Source organism: Macaca nemestrina, chromosome 16 (genome assembly GCF_043159975.1).
Source record: "Macaca nemestrina isolate mMacNem1 chromosome 16, mMacNem.hap1, whole genome shotgun sequence".
Classification (NCBI taxonomy): Eukaryota; Metazoa; Chordata; class Mammalia; order Primates; family Cercopithecidae; genus Macaca; species Macaca nemestrina.
Genome location: NC_092140.1, coordinates 54,405,315 through 54,418,595, shown reverse-complemented (window position 1 = coordinate 54,418,595; position 13,281 = coordinate 54,405,315).

Below are 13,281 nucleotides of genomic sequence, written 5' to 3'. Positions count from 1 at the left end.
TCAAAGGGATCCGAAATATCAGTTCTCAAAATCCACAGAAATAAGGCTAGGAAAGAGATCCACGAAATACAGATGTAACTCTGTGAGTGAAAGTCACACATCACAGAGCAGTTTCTCAGACAGCTTCTTTCCAGATCTCATCTGAGGATATTTCCTTTTTCACCATAGCCCTCTATGGGCTTCCTAATATCACTTTGCCAATTCCACAAGAACTGTCTTAGCGAAAGGCTTCTTGAGGGGAAAGCTGTAACTCTGTGAGATGATTTCACAGAACACAAAGAAGTTTCTCAGAAAGCTTCTTTCTCTTTGTTATCGGAGGATATTCCCTTTGGCCCTATAGTCTTCAAAGGGATCCGAAATATCTCTTCTCAGATTCCACAGAAATAAGGCTAGCAAAGAGATACACGACATACAGATGTAACTCTGTGAGTGGAAGTCACACATCACAGAGCAGTTTCTCAGAAAGCTTCTTTCTGGATTTCATCTGAGGATATTTCCTTTTTCACCATAGCCCTCTCTGGGCTTCCAAATATCACTTTGCCAATTCCACACGAACTGTCTTAGCGAAAGGCTTTTTGAGGAGAATGCTGTAACTCTGTGAGATGATTTCATAGAACACAAAGAAGTTTCTCAGAAAGCTTCTTTCTCTTTGTTACCGGAGCATATTTCCTTTGGCCCTATAGTCTTCAAAGAGATCCGAAATATCTGTTCTCAGATTCCACAGAAATAAGGCTAGCAAAGAGATCCACGAAATACAGATGTAACTCTGTGAGTGGAAGTCACACATCACAGAGCAGTTTCTCAGAAAGCTTCTTTCCAGATTTCATCTGAGGATATTTCCTTTTTCACCATAGCCGTCTATGGGCTTCCAAATATCACTTTGCCAATTCCACAAGAACTGTCTTAGAGAAAGGCTTCTTGAGCGGAAAGCTGTATCTCTGTGAGATGATTTCACAGAACACAAAGAAGTTTCTCAGAAAGCTTCTTTCTCTTTGTTATCGGAGGATATTTCTTTGGCCCTTCAGTCTTCAAAGGGATCCGAAATATCTCTTCTCAGATTCCACAGAAATAAGGCTAGCAAAGAGATCCACGAAATACAGATGTAACTCTGTGAGGTGAATTAATAGAACACTAAGCAGTTTCTCAGAAAGCTTCTTTCCAGATCTCATCTGAGGATATTTCCTTTTTCACCATTGCCCTCTATGGGCTTCCAAATATCACTTTGCCAATTCCACAAGAACTGTCTTGGCGAAAGGCTTCTTGAGGGGAAAGCTGTAACTCTGTGAGATGATTTCACAGAACGCAAAGAAGATTGTCAGAAAGCTTCTTTCCTTTTTTTTCGGAGGATATTTTCTTTGGCCCCATAGTCTTCAAAGGGATCCGAAATATCTGCTCTCAGATTCCACAGAAATCAGGCTAGCAAAGAGATCCACGAAATACAGATGTAACTCTGTGAGTGGAAGTCACACATCACAGAGCAGTTTCTCAGAAAGCTTCTTTCCAGATTTCATCTGAGGATATTTCCTTTTTCACCATAGCCCTCTATGGGCTTCCAAATATCACTTTGCCGATTCCAGAAGAACTGTCTTAGCGAAAGGCTTCTTGAAGGGAAAGCTGTAACTCTGTGAGATGATTTCACAGAACACAAAGACGTTTCTCAGAAAGCTTCTTTCTCTTTGTTATCGCAGGATACTTCCTTTGGCCCTATAGTCTTCAAAGGGATCCGAAATATCTCTTCTCAGATTCCACAGAAATAAGGCTAGCAAAGAGATCCACGAAATACAGATGTAACTCTGTGAGGTGAATTAATAGAACACTAAGCAGTTTCTCAGAAAGCTTCTTTCCATATCTCATCTGAGGATATTTCCTTTTTCACCATAGCCCTCTATGGGCTTCCAAACATCACTTTGCCAATTCCACAAGAACTGTCTTAGCGAGAGGCTTCTTGAAGGGAAAGATGTAACTCTGTGAGATTATTTCACAGAACACATAGAAGTTTCTCAGAAAGCTTCTTTCTCTTTGTTATCGGAGGATATTTCCTTTGGCCCTATAGTCTACAAAGGGATCCGAAATATCAGTTCTCAGAATCCACAGAAATAAGGCTAGCAATGAGATCCACGAAATACAGATGTAACTCTGTGAGTGGAAGTCACACATCACAGAGCAGTTTCTCAGAAAGCTTCTTTCCAGATTTCATCTGAGGATATTTCCCTTTTTACCTTAGCCCTCTATGGGCTTCCAAATATCACTTTGCCAATTCCACAAGAACTGTCTTAGCGAAAGGCTTCTTGAGGGGAAAGCTGTAACTCTGTGAGATGATTTCACAGAACACAAAGAAGTTTCTCAGAAAGCTTCTTTCTCTTTGTTACCGGAGGATATTTCCTTTGGCCCTATAGACCTCGAAGGGATCCGAAATATCTGTTCTCAGATTCCACAGAAATAAGGCTAGCAAAGAGATCCACGAAATACAGATGTAACTCTGTGAGTGGAAGTCACACATCACAGAGCAGTTTCTCAGAAAGCTTCTTTCCAGATCTCATCTGAGGATATTTCCTTTTTCACCATAGCCCTCTCTGGGCTTCCTAATATCACTTTGCCAATTCCACAAGAACTGTCTTAGCGAAAGGCTTCTTGAGGGGAAAGCTGTAACTCTGTGAGATGATTTCACAGAACACAAAGAAGATTCTCAGAAAGCTTCTTTCCTTTTTTATCGGAGGATATATCATTTGGCCCTATAGTCTTCAAAGAGATCCGAAATATCTGTTCTCAGATTCCACAGAAATCAGGCTAGCAAAGAGATCCACGAAATACAGATGTAACTCTGTGAGTGGAAGTCACACATGACAGAGCAGTTTCTCAGAAAGCTTCTTTCCAGATTTCATCTCAGGATATTTCCTTTTTCACCATAGCCCTCTATGGGCTTCCAAATATCACTTTGTCGATTCCACAAGAACTGTCTTAGCGAAAGGCTTCTTGAGGGGAAAGCTGTAACTCTGTGAGATGATTTCACAGAACACAAAGAAGTTTCTCAGAAAGCTTCTTTCCCTTTGTTATCGGAGGATACTTCCTTTGGCCCTATAGTCTTCAAAGGGATCCGAAATATCTCTTCTCAGATTCCACAGAAATAAGGCTAGCAAAGAGATCCACGAAATACAGATGTATCTCTGTGAGGTGAATTAATAGAACACTAAGCAGTTTCTCAGAAAGCTTCTTTCCATATCTCATCTGAGGATATTTCCTTTTTCACCATAGCCCTCTATGGGCTTCCAAACATCACTTTGCCAATTCCACAAGAACTGTCTTAGCGAGAGGCTTATTGAAGGGAAAGCTGTAACTCTGTGAGATGATTTCACAGAACCCAAAGAAGTTTCTCAGAAAGCTTCTTTCTCTTTGTTATCGGAGGATATTTCCTTTGGCCCTATAGTCTTCAAAGGGATCCGAATTATCAGTTCTCAGAATCCACAGAAATAAGGCTAGCAATGAGATCCACGAAATACAGATGTAACTCTGTGAGTGGAAGTCACACATCACAGAGCAGTTTCTCAGAAAGCTTCTTTCCAGATTTCATCTGAGGATATTTCCCTTTTTACCTTAGCCCTCTATGGGCTTCCAAATATCACTTTGCCAATTCCACAAGAACTGTCTTAGCGAAAGGCTTCTTGAGGGGAAAGCTGTAACTCTGTGAGATGATTTCACAGAACACAAAGAAGTTTATCAGAAAGCTTCTTTCTCTTTGTTACCGGAGGATATTTCCTTTGGCCCTATAGACTTCGAAGGGATCCGAAATATCTGTTCTCAGATTCCACAGAAATAAGGCTAGCAAAGAGATCCACGAAATACAGATGTAACTCTGTGAGTGGAAGTCACACATCACAGAGCAGTTTCTCAGACAGCTTCTTTCCAGATTTCATCTGAGGATATTTCCTTTTTCACCATAGCCCTCTATGGGCTTCCTAATATCACTTTGCCAATACCACAAGAACTGTCTTAGCGAAAGGCTTCTTGAGGGGAAAGCTGTAACTCTGTGAGATGATTTCACAGAACACAAAGTAGTTTCTCAGAAAGCTTCTTTCTCTTTGTTATCGGAGGATGTTTCCTTTGGCCCTATAGTCTTCATAGGGATCCGAAATATCTGTTCTCAGATTCCACAGAAATAAGGCTAGCAAAGAGATACACAACATACAGATGTAACTCTGTGAGTGGAAGTCACACATCACAGAGCAGTTTCTCAGAAAGCTTCTTTCCAGATTTCATCTGAGGATAGTTCCTTTTTCACCGTAGCCCTCTATGGGCATCCAAATATCACTTTGACACTTCCTCAAGAACTGTCTTAGCGAAAGGCTTCTTGAGGGGAAAGCTGTAACTCTGTGAGATGATTTCACAGAACACAAAGAAGTTTCTCAGAAAGCTTCTTTCTCTTTGTTATCGGAGGATATTTCCTTTGGCCCTATAGTCTTCAAAGGGATCCGAAATATCTGTTCTCAGATTCCACAGAAAAAAGGCTAGCAAAGAGATCCACGAAATACAGATGTAACTCTGTGAGTGGAAGTCACACATCACAGAGCAGTTTCTCAGAAAGCTTCTTTCCGGATTTCATCTGAGGATATTTCCTTTTTCACCATAGCCCTCTTTGGGCTTCCAAATATCACTTTGCCAATTCCACAAGAACTGACTTAGCGAAAGGCTCCTTGAGGCGAAAGCTGTAACTCTGTGAGATGATTTCACAGAACACAAAGAAGTTTCTCAGAAAGCTTCTTTCTCTTTGTTACCGGAGCATATTTCCTTTGGCCCTATAGTCTTCAAAGAGATCCGAAATATCTGTTCTCAGATTCCACAGAAATAAGGCTAGCAAAGAGATCCACGAAATACAGATGTAACTCTGTGAGTGGAAGTCACACATCACAGAGCAGTTTCTCAGAAAGCTTCTTTCCAGATTTCATCTGAGGATATTTCCTTTTTCACCATAGCCGTCTCTTGGCTTCCAAATATCACTTTGCCAATTCCACAAGAACTGCCTTACCGAAAAGCTTCTTGAGGGGAAAGCTGTATCTCTGTGAGTTGATTTCACAGACCACAAAGAAGTTTCTCAGAAAGCTTCTTTCTCTTTGTTATCGGAGGATACTTCCTTTGGCCCTATAGTCTTCAAAGTGATCCGAAATATCTCTTCTCAGATTCCACAGAAATAAGGCTAGCAAAGAGATCCACGAAATACAGATGAAACTCTGTGAGGTGAATTAATAGACACTAAGCAGTTTCTCAGAAAGCTTCTTTCCAGATCTCATCTGAGGATATTTCCTTTTTCACCATAGCCCTCTCTGGGCTTCCAAATATCACTTTGCCAATTCCACAAGAACTGTCTTAGCGAAAGGCTTCTTGAGGGGAAAGCTGTAACTCTGTGAGATGATTTCACAGAACACAAAGAAGATTCTCAGAAAGCTTCTTTCCTTTTTTATCGGAGGATATATCATTTGGCCCTATAGTCTTCAAAGAGATCCGAAATATCTGTTCTCAGATTCCACAGAAATCAGGCTAGCAAAGAGATCCACGAAATATAGATGTAACTCTGTGAGTGGAAGTCACACATGACAGAGCAGTTTCTCAGAAAGTTTCTTTCCAGATTTCATCTCAGGATATTTCCTTTTTCACCATAGCCCTCTATGGGCTTCCAAATATCACTTTGTCGATTCCACAAGAACTCTGTTAGCGAAAGGCTTCTTGAGGGGAAAGCTGTAACTCTGTGAGATGATTTCACAGAACACAAAGAAGTTTCTCAGAAAGCTTCTTTCTCTTTGTTATCAGAGGATATTTCCTTTGGCCATATAGTCTTCAAAGGGATCCGAAATATCTCTTCTCAGATTCCACAGAAATAAGGCTAGCAAAGAGATCCACGAAATACAGATGTAACTCGGTGAGGTGAATTAATAGAACACTAAGCAGTTTCTCAGAAAGCTTCTTTCCAGATCTCATCTGAGGATATTTCCTTTTTCACCATAGCCCTCTCTGGGCTTCCAAATATCACTTTGCCAATTCCACAAGAACTGTCTTACCGAAAGGCTTCTTGACTGGAAAGCTGTAACTCTGTGAGATGATTTCACAGAACACAAAGAAGATTCTCAGAAAGCTTCTTTCCTTTTTTATCGGAGGATATATACTTTGGCCCTGTAGTCTTCAAAGGGATCCGAAATATCTGCTCTCAGATTCCACAGAAATAAGGCTAGCAAAGAGATCCACGAAATACAGATGTAACTCTGTGAGTAGAAGTCACACATCACAGAGCAGTTTCTCAGAAAGCTTCTTTCCAGATTTCATCTGAGGATATTTCCTTTTTCACCATAGCCCTCTATGGGCTTCCAAATATCACTTTGCCGATTCCAGAAGAACTGTCTTAGCGAAAGGCTTCTTGAGGGGAAAGCTGTAACTCTGTGAGATGATTTCACAGAACACAAAGACGTTTCTCAGAAAGCTTCTTTCTCTTTGTTATCGGAGGATACTTCCTTTGGCCCTATAGTCTTCAAAGGGATCCGAAATATCTCTTCTCAGATTCCACAGAAATAAGGCTAGCAAAGAGATCCACGAAATACAGATGTAACTCTGTGAGGTGAATTAATAGAACACTAAGCAGTTTCTCAGAAAGCTTCTTTCCATATCTCATCTGAGGATATTTCCTTTTTCACCATAGCCCTCTATGGGCTTCCAAACATCACTTTGCCAATTCCACAAGAACTGTCTTAGCGAGAGGCTTCTTGAAGGGAAAGCTGTAACTCTGTGAGATGATTTCACAGAACACAAAGAAGTTTCTCAGAAAGCTTCTTTCTCTTTGTTATCGGAGGATATTTCCTTTGGCCCTATAGTCTTCAAAGGGATCCGAATTATCAGTTCTCAGAATCCACAGAAATAAGGCTAGCAATGAGATCCACGAAATACAGATGTAAATCTGTGAGTGGAAGTCACACATCACAGAGCAGTTTCTCAGAAAGCTTCTTTCCAGATTTCATCTGAGGATATTTCCCTTTTTACCTTAGCCCTCTATGGGCTTCCAAATATCACTTTGCCAATTCCACAAGAACTGTCTTAGCTAAAGGCTTCTTGAGGGGAAAGCTGTAACTCTGTGAGATGATTTCACAGAACACAAAGAAGTTTCTCAGAAAGCTTCTTTCTCTTTGTTACCGGAGGATATTTCCTTTGGCCCTATAGACTTCGAAGGGATCCGAAATATCTGTTCTCAGATTCCACAGAAAAAAGGCTAGCAAAGAGATCCACGAAATACAGATGTAACTCTGTGAGTGGAAGTCACACATCACAGAGCAGTTTCTCAGAAAGCTTCTTTCCGGATTTCATCTGAGGATATTTCCTTTTTCACCATAGCCCTCTATGGGCTTCCAAATATCACTTTGCCAATTCCACAAGAACTGTCTTAGCGAAAGGCTCCTTGAGGCGAAAGCTGTAACTCTGTGAGATGATTTCACAGAACACAAAGAAGTTTCTCAGAAAGCTTCTTTCTCTTTGTTACCGGAGCATAATTCCTTTGGCCCTATAGTCTTCAAAGAGATCCGAAATATCTGTTCTCAGATTCCACAGAAATAAGGCTAGCAAAGAGATCCACGAAATACAGATGTAACTCTGTGAGTGGAAGTCACACATCACAGAGCAGTTTCTCAGAAAGCTTCTTTCCAGATTTCATCTGAGGATATTTCCTTTTTCACCATAGCCGTCTCTTGGCTTCCAAATATCACTTTGCCAATTCCACAAGAACTGCCTTACCGAAAAGCATCTTGAGGGGAAAGCTGTATCTCTGTGAGATGATTTCACAGAACACAAAGAAGTTTCTCAGAAAGCTTCTTTCTCTTTGTTATCGGAGGATACTTCCTTTGGCCCTATAGTCTTCAAAGTGATCCGAAATATCTCTTCTCAGATTCCACAGAAATAAGGCTAGCAAAGAGATCCACGAAATACAGATGAAACTCTGTGAGGTGAATTAATAGAACACTAAGCAGTTTCTCAGAAAGCTTCTTTCCAGATCTCATCTGAGGATATTTCCTTTTTCACCATAGCCCTCTCTGGGCTTCCAAATATCACTTTGCCAATTCCACAAGAACTGTCTTAGCGAAAGGCTTCTTGAGGGGAAAGCTGTAACTCTGTGAGATGATTTCACAGAACACAAAGAAGATTCTCAGAAAGCTTCTTTCCTTTTTTATAGGAGGATATATCATTTGGCCCTGTAGTCTTCAAAGAGATCCGAAATATCTGTTCTCAGATTCCACAGAAATCAGGCTAGCAAAGAGATCCACGAAATACAGATGTAACTCTGTGAGTGGAAGTCACACATGACAGAGCAGTTTCTCAGAAAGTTTCTTTCCAGATTTCTTCTCAGGATATTTCCTTTTTCACCATAGCCCTCTATGGGCTTCCAAATATCACTTTGTCGATACCACAAGAACTCTCTTAGCGAAAGGCTTCTTGAGGGGAAAGCTGTAACTCTGTGAGATGATTTCACAGAACACAAAGAAGTTTCTCAGAAAGCTTCTTTCTCTTTGTTATCAGAGGATATTTCCTTTGGCCATATAGTCTTCAAAGGGATCCGAAATATCTGTTCTCAGATTCCACAGAAATAAGGCTAGCAAAGAGATCCACGAAATACAGATGTAACACTGTGAGGTGAATTAATAGAACACTAAGCAGTTTCTCAGAAAGCTTCTTTCCATATCTCATCTGAGGATATTTCCTTTTTCACCATAGCCCTCTATGGGCTTCCAAACATCACTTTGCCAATTCCACAAGAACTGTCTTAGCGAGAGGCTTCTTGAAGGGAAAGCTGTAACTCTGTGAGATGATTTCACAGAACACAAAGAAGTTTCTCAGAAAGCTTCTTTCTCTTTGTTATCGGAGGATATTTCCTTTGGCCCTATAGTCTTCAAAGGGATCCGAATTATCAGTTCTCAGAATCCACAGAAATAAGGCTAGCAATGAGATCCACGAAATACAGATGTAAATCTGTGAGTGGAAGTCACACATCACAGAGCAGTTTCTCAGAAAGCTTCTTTCCAGATTTCATCTGAGGATATTTCCCTTTTTACCTTAGCCCTCTATGGGCTTCCAAATATCACTTTGCCAATTCCACAAGAACTGTCTTAGCGAAAGGCTTCTTGAGGGGAAAGCTGTAACTCTGTGAGATGATTTCACAGAACACAAAGAAGTTTCTCAGAAAGCTTCTTTCTCTTTGTTACCGGAGGATATTTCCTTTGGCCCTATAGACTTCGAAGGGATCCGAAATATCTGTTCTCAGATTCCACAGAAAAAAGGCTAGCAAAGAGATCCACGAAATACAGATGTAACTCTGTGAGTGGAAGTCACACATCACAGAGCAGTTTCTCAGAAAGCTTCTTTCCGGATTTCATCTGAGGATATTTCCTTTTTCACCATAGCCCTCTATGGGCTTCCAAATATCACTTTGCCAATTCCACAAGAACTGTCTTAGCGAAAGGCTCCTTGAGGCGAAAGCTGTAACTCTGTGAGATGATTTCACAGAACACAAAGAAGTTTCTCAGAAAGCTTCTTTCTCTTTGTTACCGGAGCATATTTCCTTTGGCCCTATAGTCTTCAAAGAGATCCGAAATATCTGTTCTCAGATTCCACAGAAATAAGGCTAGCAAAGAGATCCACGAAATACAGATGTAACTCTGTGAGTGGAAGTCACACATCACAGAGCAGTTTCTCAGAAAGCCTCTTTCCAGATTTCATCTGAGGATATTTCCTTTTTCACCATAGCCGTCTCTTGGCTTCCAAATATCACTTTGCCAATTCCACAAGAACTGCCTTACCGAAAAGCATCTTGAGGGGAAAGCTGTATCTCTGTGAGATGATTTCACAGAACACAAAGAAGTTTCTCAGAAAGCTTCTTTCTCTTTGTTATCGGAGGATACTTCCTTTGGCCCTATAGTCTTCAAAGTGATCCGAAATATCTCTTCTCAGATTCCACAGAAATAAGGCTAGCAAAGAGATCCACGAAATACAGATGAAACTCTGTGAGGTGAATTAATAGAACACTAAGCAGTTTCTCAGAAAGCTTCTTTCCAGATCTCATCTGAGGATATTTCCTTTTTCACCATAGCCCTCTCTGGGCTTCCAAATATCACTTTGCCAATTCCACAAGAACTGTCTTAGCGAAAGGCTTCTTGAGGGGAAAGCTGTAACTCTGTGAGATGATTTCACAGAACACAAAGAAGATTCTCAGAAAGCTTCTTTCCTTTTTTATAGGAGGATATATCATTTGGCCCTATAGTCTTCAAAGAGATCCGAAATATCTGTTCTCAGATTCCACAGAAATCAGGCTAGCAAAGAGATCCACGAAATACAGATGTAACTCTGTGAGTGGAAGTCACACATGACAGAGCAGTTTCTCAGAAAGTTTCTTTCCAGATTTCTTCTCAGGATATTTCCTTTTTCACCATAGCCCTCTATGGGCTTCCAAATATCACTTTGTCGATACCACAAGAACTGTCTTAGCGAAAGGCTTCTTGAGGGGAAAGCTGTAACTCTGTGAGATGATTTCACAGAACACAAAGAAGTTTCTCAGAAAGCTTCTTTCTCTTTGTTATCAGAGGATATTTCCTTTGGCCATATAGTCTTCAAAGGGATCCGAAATATCTCTTCTCAGATTCCACAGAAATAAGGCTAGCAAAGAGATCCACGAAATACAGATTTAACTCGGTGAGGTGAATTAATAGAACACTAAGCAGTTTCTCAGAAAGCTTCTTTCCAGATCTCATCTGAGGATATTTCCTTTTTCACCATAGCCCTCTCTGGGCTTCCAAATATCACTTTGCCAATTCCACAAGAACTGTCTTACCGAAAGGCTTCTTGACTGGAAAGCTGTAACTCTGTGAGATGATTTCACAGAACACAAAGAAGATTCTCAGAAAGCTTCTTTCCTTTTTTATCGGAGGATATATACTTTGGCCCTGTAGTCTTCAAAGGGATCCGAAATATCTGCTCTCAGATTCCACAGAAATAAGGCTAGCAAAGAGATCCACGAAATACAGATGTAACTCTGTGAGTAGAAGTCACACATCACAGAGCAGTTTCTCAGAAAGCTTCTTTCCAGATTTCATCTGAGGATATTTCCTTTTTCACCATAGCCCTCTATGGGCTTCCAAATATCACTTTGCCGATTCCAGAAGAACTGTCTTAGCGAAAGGCTTCTTGAGGGGAAAGCTGTAACTCTGTGAGATGATTTCACAGAACACAAAGACGTTTCTCAGAAAGCTTCTTTCTCTTTGTTATCGGAGGATACTTCCTTTGGCCCTATAGTCTTCAAAGGGATCCGAAATATCTCTTCTCAGATTCCACAGAAATAAGGCTAGCAAAGAGATCCACGAAATACAGATGTAACTCTGTGAGGTGAATTAATAGAACACTAAGCAGTTTCTCAGAAAGCTTCTTTCCATATCTCATCTGAGGATATTTCCTTTTTCACCATAGCCCTCTATGGGCTTCCAAACATCACTTTGCCAATTCCACAAGAACTGTCTTAGCGAGAGGCTTCTTGAAGGGAAAGCTGTAACTCTGTGAGATGATTTCACAGAACACAAAGAAGTTTCTCAGAAAGCTTCTTTCTCTTTGTTATCGGAGGATATTTCCTTTGGCCCTACAGTCTTCAAAGGGATCCGAAATATCTCTTCTCAGAATCCACAGAAATAAGGCTAGCAATGAGATCCACGAAATACAGATGTAACTCTGTGAGTGGAAGTCACACATCACAGAGCAGTTTCTCAGAAAGCTTCTTTCCAGATTTCATCTGAGGATATTTCCCTTTTTACCTTAGCCCTCTATGGGCTTCCAAATATAACTTTGCCAATTCCACAAGAACTGTCTTAGCGAAAGGCTTCTTGAGGGGAAAGCTGTAACTCTGTGAGATGATTTCACAGAACACAAAGAAGTTTCTCAGAAAGCTTCTTTCTCTTTGTTACCGGAGGATATTTCCTTTGGCCCTATAGACTTCGAAGGGATCCGAAATATCTGTTCTCAGATTCCACAGAAATAAGGCTAGCAAAGAGATCCACGAAATACAGATGTAACTCTGTGAGTGGAAGTCACACATCACAGAGCAGTTTCTCAGACAGCTTCTTTCCAGATTTCATCTGAAGATATTTCCTTTTTCACCATAGCCCTCTATGGGCTTCCTAATATCACTTTGCCAATTCCACAAGAACTGTCTTAGCGAAAGGCTTCTTGAGTGGAAAGCTGTAACTCTGTGAGATGATTTCACAGAACACAAAGTAGTTTCTCAGAAAGCTTCTTTCTCTTTGTTATCGGAGGATGTTTCCTTTGGCCCTATAGTCTTCATAGGGATCCGAAATATCTGTTCTCAGATTCCACAGAAATAAGGCTAGCAAAGAGATACACAACATACAGATGTAACTCTGTGAGTGGAAGTCACACATCACAGAGCAGTTTCTCAGAAAGCTTCTTTCCAGATTTCATCTGAGGATATTTCCTTTTTCACCGTAGCCCTCTATGGGCATCCAAATATCACTTTGACACTTCCTCAAGAACTGTCTTAGCGAAAGGCTTCTTGAGGGGAAAGCTGTAACTCTGTGAGATGATTTCACAGAACACAAAGAAGTTTCTCAGAAAGCTTCTTTCTCTTTGTTATCGGAGGATATTTCCTTTGGCCCTATAGTCTTCAAAGGGATCCGAAATATCTGTTCTCAGATTCCACAGAAAAAAGGCTAGCAAAGAGATCCACGAAATACAGATGTAACTCTGTGAGTGGAAGTCACACATCACAGAGCAGTTTCTCAGAAAGCTTCTTTCCGGATTTCATCTGAGGATATTTCCTTTTTCACCATAGCCCTCTATGGGCTTCCAAATATCACTTTGCCAATTCCACAAGAACTGTCTTAGCGAAAGGCTTCATGAGGCGAAAGCTGTAACTCTGTGAGATGATTTCACAGAACACAAAGAAGTTTCTCAGAAAGCTTCTTTCTCTTTGTTACCGGAGCATATTTCCTTTGGCCCTATAGTCTTCAAAGAGATCCGAAATATCTGTTCTCAGATTCCACAGAAATAAGGCTAGCAAAGAGATCCACGAAATACAGATGTAACTCTGTGAGTGGAAGTCACACATCACAGAGCAGTTTCTCAGAAAGCTTCTTTCCAGATTTCATCTGAGGATATTTCCTTTTTCACCATAGCCGACTCTGGGCTTCCAAATATCACTTTGCCAATTCCACAAGAACTGTCTTACCGAAAGGCTTCTTGAGGGGAAAGCTGTATCTCTGT